Here is a 6,556-nt window from a genome sequence, read left to right as displayed (position 1 = left end):
TTGGTATATAGTAAGATGAATATTAAACATTTGAAAAAGATAAAGCTAATGCAATCTGTAATTTTATATAAATATCAAACATTTTATAATATGTTGTTCCCCACTTCAAAACTGTCATATTTACCATACAAGTTTCATACAAGCTTCACTAGTTTTCTGTTCCCACCACTTCAAAACTGTCATATTCACCATACAAGTTTGATAGAAGCTTCATGTTAAACACAACCCTTCACTGGATTAAGCTTTTTTATTAAATGATATTGGATTTTTTATTATACAAGCGCACATGCTCTATCATGATTCTCCTACTGGAGTTGGCTTCTCCTGTTTCGCCAAAACTTCTAATTATTTGTCTGTGATTGATGAAATTATGAGTAATTTATTTTTTAACACTTTTGATTATTTATTTGTTTTGTGTTTTTGTTTACTGGTATAAACTACTAGTCTATTTCGTAATAGGCAATGGACTTTAGATTTCAGTTTAATAGAATATGATTTTAGAAAACATGAAAAACATAAATTTAAGAACATTTTAACAATTCAATTAGTTTTGTGCTCATTAAAACAATTCAATTTAACATTCTAATTGTGATTTATAGCAAGACATCACCTTGTTTTTCTTAAGCATTGATTCAACAAATTTCCAATTTCAGAACCAATGATTTCTTTATCGGTGGGGAGAGTTATGTAGGTAGTATTTGTGTAAAATGACTTGTATTTTGCTTTTCAATATTCTTTTATTACTGCTAGTTTATTTGTCTTCAGATTACTATGCACCCCAACTTGCAAAGCTCATTCTCCAAACCAAAGCCAACATAAATTTGAAGGGGATAGGGGTTAGTCAACATATATGACATTTTAAATATTTGGTCAAACAATATGTTTGAAGAATAAGACTAATTAATCTTTTGATATTTGTAGATCGGAAATCCTCTTTTGGATTTTGATATCGATTCCAACTCCATTGTCGAGTTTTTTTAAGACACACTGACAAATTTTGAGGCCAATAAATCACCTATTACAAGAATTTTGTAGCTACCCTACATTTAGAAGGTGTCATACCCCGAAATTTGCCCGATCAAATCTACGCCTCAAGGATTAAAATTAAGAGCCATGGGGTTTGACATTCCTATTGTCAAACCCGCCCTCTTATAAAATATCCTGAGAACATAATGGGGTGCGATTAACAGGTGTTTTGGGATCCAAACCTGGGGCCCAAATTATTACAGGGTTTCATCATTTGTTAATATTTTTTTTCCCTTTTACTAACATTTGCATCTTTTTGGATTATTATTAGTAATTTTTATTACTTCTAACTATTAGTATTTAATATTATTAATTTTATTATTAATATTAATATTAATATTAGGTGATATTTTTATTAATATTATCTAGTATTATAGAATTTGTATATATTATTACTAACTATTATTATTCTTACTAATTTTAATTATTAGGAGTTTTTTCATTATTATTATGTTACTAATTTTAATTATTAGGAGTTTTTTCATTATTATTATGTTATTTGGGCAATAGGCCCATTAGGAATAAAAAGAAAACTTAATTGGTGCAATATAAAAGAGGTACATAATCCTAATCATTCGTGGGAGAGACTTCTCACCTCTCACATGTTCTGGTTCTGAGTCAAATCAATTCTTTCAAGAAATTCCACTTAGAAATTAGACTGAAAAAAAAACAACAAGCAATCCTTATTTTATACACCTTTTTACCAATTTTTTATTGTTGACAATTACATTTTCTTTGACCGAAAACTTTTGTTTCTCTTCAATCACTCACTAGAAAAAACCACATTATGTAACATTCAGAGGCTTTTATGCTTTTCAAAGGTGTTAAACTCTCTTGCAAATTAGCTATTGTTAATGCTTAGACTCACATGTTCGCAGTTATTGCAATACAAATGATCCTTCAGCCATCCTCTGTGGATCCACCACCGCGACTCCGTCAAGAGTCACGACCTTCAATCTGAACCGTAACCACTATCATTAGTACCTGCTATTTGTTTTTTTGTTTTTGTCTTTGTTTTCAGGAAACATCATACAAGTTCAAAATCAACAACAACAGAGCTTAGCAGCATAAACACATTCAAAGGGTGAGTTTAAAATCGACTTCCGCCGTGAAGCTCAAAATTCACCCACGGATCCAACCTCACCTGCGCGAGACATCATCACTAATCACCACGATACTGAACAAACATCATCGAGTCCACATCATCGTCACCGTTCAACTTCAATCGCAACGATACCATTTCATCTGCTCAGCGGCAACATTGACGCGATAGCTTCGACAATACCAGATCCGGAAGCCGCATCAATACTCACTAGTTTGCAAACCGAAGTGGATCCGGGCACCTACCGCCGCCAGAAACAACCACACGTGATCCTTCATCAACGATGACCGCAACACTTGCCGAATCAGATCCAAAACCGCCTCAAGCTTACGCCGCCAACTGCTCTGATATCGCATACCCTCGGCCCGATCGGCGACCACATTCGACTGCATCCTGGAATTGCCAAAATCACTGTGTCGGGTTTGGACCTGGTAATGTTATCTTTCCTCTATTCTTTGAATGATTGATATTTTGTGTTGTTTGAGTTCTCTTAACATAGAAGTGATTAATTGATTTTCATTCTTTCTCTCATGGCTGTATATTTTACTATTATTACTTGTAAATGATGAAAAATAATGATGAAAAAAAGGGTGGTTAGTTTTTATCATAAATAAAATAAGGAATAGATAGTAACTGGTGAATAAGGGGCGGATCCCCACGTGAGTCCTTATCTTACTGTCTAAATTTTTAATTCCACATAGTTACTTGTAAATATTTTATGTTAATATTTTATTATTATTGGTTTAATATCATTATTCTAAAAATCATTCAATAAGTTGAGTTACAAACAAATTCTAATATTTTCCCAATTATTACAATTTGGTAGATAGTTAGAATTAAGGCTATAATTAATTAGAGTTATTCTCCCGACTATTGCGATTATTCGATGTAATTAATTTTAATCTAACCTTTAATTATAAAATCTCAAAAACCCTAGAAAAGGCATTAGGGTTTGTCCAATCCCATTAGTTTTCTAGCCAAAATAATATGATTTAATTTGTTATTCGTTTCGACTAAATCTATTGGTCGCGATGGGTAATAATCGATCATTTTAATTATTTAAATCAATTAAATTGAAATAATAACAATTTATTTTGCTAAATGGTTTTAACCAAATCTATTGGTTACGATGATTAGCATTTGTCCTTTAAAAATTCGTTATTATTTGTAATCGAATCTATCGATTATGAGGAGTAACGATAATTAAAATACGCATATTTGCTATTCGTGATAATCGAATCTATCGATTATAGTGGTTAGCAATCCTCCCTTTAATCCCCTTTAATCCGTTAGCCATGGTAATCAAATCTATTGATTATTGCAACTAACGGTAACAAATTAAAACCAGGGTTGTACGCCCAAATCTAAAACATTCAAAACATTTCAAATCAAACTATGGATTTTTATCCTTATTCAAAACTACGATAGGCCATTCAAAAAGCCTCTAAAACCATTTCAAATACAAAATTCTAATTCAAGGCGTACAACCCTGTGCCCCGAACTACGTTGACTCTGATTCTCCATAAGAAGATACGTAGGCACTTGGCAACAAGGCGAGTCCCCTTCCTCCAAATCTTAATCATGTCTTTAACCCTATTAGTTGTTTGTTACCTTTCTTTATGTTTTGCCATAACCCTTATCTTTGCAATGTCAACCTTTGGAAAAGGGTTGAGGGTGCCTAACACCTTCCCTAGACCTGAATATAGTATCTTACCCTGATCTCTATACTGCGTAGGGTTTCCTATTCGCCCTTCAGAATAGGTGGCGACTCTAAAGTTAAATTTTTAGGCAGGTTGCTACAGAAGGCAATATATATTTGATAAATTTACTGAGAGTTTCCAAGAAGCTAATACAAAATTGTCTGTGAATGTAAGTAAATAGTATTTAGATTTTTTTTTCAAAGGGAGAGATATGAGATTAAAAAAGATTACATTTTAATAATTGATTTTAAATTTCGCGTTCAGGTGATCAGATACACAAACACTTTTAACATGATTGCTGACACTTGTCCAACGGCACCTAAAAATCAAGAATACCTAAAGGTATATGCAAGGTTGTTAAAATTGTGATATAAAATCTAAATTCTATAGATTTTACGTTTCTAGGTTTGCTTTTCGTGTTAAATCAAAGGTAAAAAGCTCTTTTATGAAAAATTGTATTCTGGGATGATTTTAATGATTTCAATCACTTTGAAATATGTGAAATCGTGTAAAATAGTTTAAAATCGTTTGATTCTACTCTTAAACCTGATTTTATTTTTTTTAGTCAAACTTTAAAAAGGTTATTTTATAATTTAGCCCATGAAAACTTCTTACACGCTTTTTCCTCTTACTCAGTTTCATATATTGGTTTTATTATTGAAGAACTTTTATTATCTAGAGATGAATTTAATCAAGTTAAATATGTGCGCGTGCATGCGTGTGCGTGCGTGTGCGCGCTTATGTGCATTTGGTCAGTGTATCGGGTATATAAATTTTATATTATTTTCACATGAGATAAACTTTATGATTTTATACTTTTATTTTACGTTTTGATTTTACCTAGGAAAAATAAGTCAAGGTAAAAACTCGATTCTGACAACCTTGGGTATATGCATTTCATCCAAACGGAACATTACATTGTTATGTCAGGTAAATATTCCATCTTATGGTAGTCCTCATTTTTTATTTAGAAAACGGGTGAGAAGGCTTATGTATGCATAATAGTTGAAACAAATGCCTACATGAGTATGAAAAAAAAATGCAAAAAGCCTTGCATGTCGTGCTTGCAGGGATCAAAAATTGGTCATGGTGTCGTTCGTAAGTTATTTAATTTACTAAATCCAAGTGTTTTAGTTAAAAAAAATTGTTGAGTAGTGATAAACATTCCATTATGTACTAGGGTTCTCCTGTATAATCTCTAAATTCAGTTGATTATAACCATCTCTGTTTTATGGACGCTTGTATGGGTTATAATGTTCAGATAATACCTTATTACAATTTCTTTACCTTCATAGTTTTAGTTTCAATTTAGTATTTAATATTTATGCAAACCTTTTTATTTACCCTGGCAGTGGTGATAAAGTTTTCAGGTTAGAAATCACAAGCCACATGAAGCTTGGTTTCAAGGAGGGTTGTGAATATGAACTAGTAATCTAAATTTCTAGTCAGAATGATTTTAATCTTGTCATCCATTCATAGCTGTAAAAATAACTTATTTTGATATTTACTTGTTAAGGTGGCTCCATGGACCCAAGAATATGGGGAATTCCTAACATTTGAACCAATATAAGATGCATGTCATTGATCTAGAGCTTTTCAACCGGAGAGAACACTTGTGATGTGGAAGGTATTTTTTTAAGGAAAACCACTTCCAAAGAGACCCCTCTTTCATTATAAATATTTATATTAATACAAAAAGTGTTTTATAAATATGTGTCATTATATTTTTTATTTGAATACATTTTTTGTGATTTTAATGAAGTGGACAGTGACTCATGATGTTTGTTTGGTATATAGTAAGATGAATATTAAACATTTGAAAAAGATAAAGCTAATGCAATCTGTAATTTTATATAAATATCAAACATTTTATAATATGTTGTTCCCCACTTCAAAACTGTCATATTTACCATACAAGTTTCATACAAGCTTCACTAGTTTTTTGTTCCCACCACTTCAAAACTGTCATATTCACCATACAAGTTTGATAGAAGCTTCATGTTAAACACAACCCTTCACTGGATTAAGCTTTTTTATTAAATGATATTGGATTTTTTATTATACAAGCGCACATGCTCTATCATGATTCTCCTACTGGAGTTGGCTTCTTCTGTTTCGCCAAAACTTCTAATTATTTGTCTATGATTGATGAAATTATGAGTAATTTATTTTTTAACACTTCTGATTATTTATTTGTTTTGTGTTTTTGTTTACTGGTATAAACTACTAGTTTATTTTGTAATAGGCAATGGACTTTAGATTTCAGTTTAATAGAATATGATTTTAGAAAGCATGAAAAACATAAATTTAAGAACATTTTAACAATTCAATTAGTTTTGTGCTCATTAAAACAATTCAATTTAACATTCTAATTTTGATTTATAGCAAGACATCACCTTGTTTTTCTTAAGCATTGATTCAACAAATTTCCAATTTCAGAACCAATGATTTCTTAATCGGTGGGGAGAGTTATGTAGGTAGTATTTGTGTAAAATGACTTGTATTTTGCTTTTCAATATTCTTTAATTACTGCTAGTTTATTTGTCTTCAGGTTACTATGCACCCCAACTTGCAAAGCTCATTCTCCAAACCAAAGCCAACATAAATTTGAAGGGAATAGGGGTTAGTCAACATATATGACATTTTAAATATTTGGTCAAACAATATGTTTGAAGAATAAGACTAATTAATCTTTTGATATTTGTAGATCGGAAATCCTCTTTTGGAT

General features: G+C 31.3%; 1 long non-coding RNA gene across 1 annotated transcript; it reads left to right on the top strand.

The window, feature by feature from the left end:
* The first annotated feature begins 1,573 nt into the window (after nt 1-1,573).
* Nucleotides 1,574-6,017, top strand: LOC131594793 (uncharacterized). Its single transcript, XR_009281535.1, has 3 exons — nt 1,574-2,559; nt 4,093-5,256; nt 5,345-6,017. It is a non-coding gene; the product is annotated as an uncharacterized LOC131594793 (long non-coding RNA).
* Nucleotides 6,018-6,556: the final 539 nt, after the last annotated feature.

Source organism: Vicia villosa, linkage group LG4 (genome assembly GCF_029867415.1).
Source record: "Vicia villosa cultivar HV-30 ecotype Madison, WI linkage group LG4, Vvil1.0, whole genome shotgun sequence".
Classification (NCBI taxonomy): domain Eukaryota; kingdom Viridiplantae; phylum Streptophyta; class Magnoliopsida; order Fabales; family Fabaceae; genus Vicia; species Vicia villosa.
Note: the sequence above shows the minus strand (reverse complement) of the source record. Positions and strands in the feature narration are given on the sequence as shown.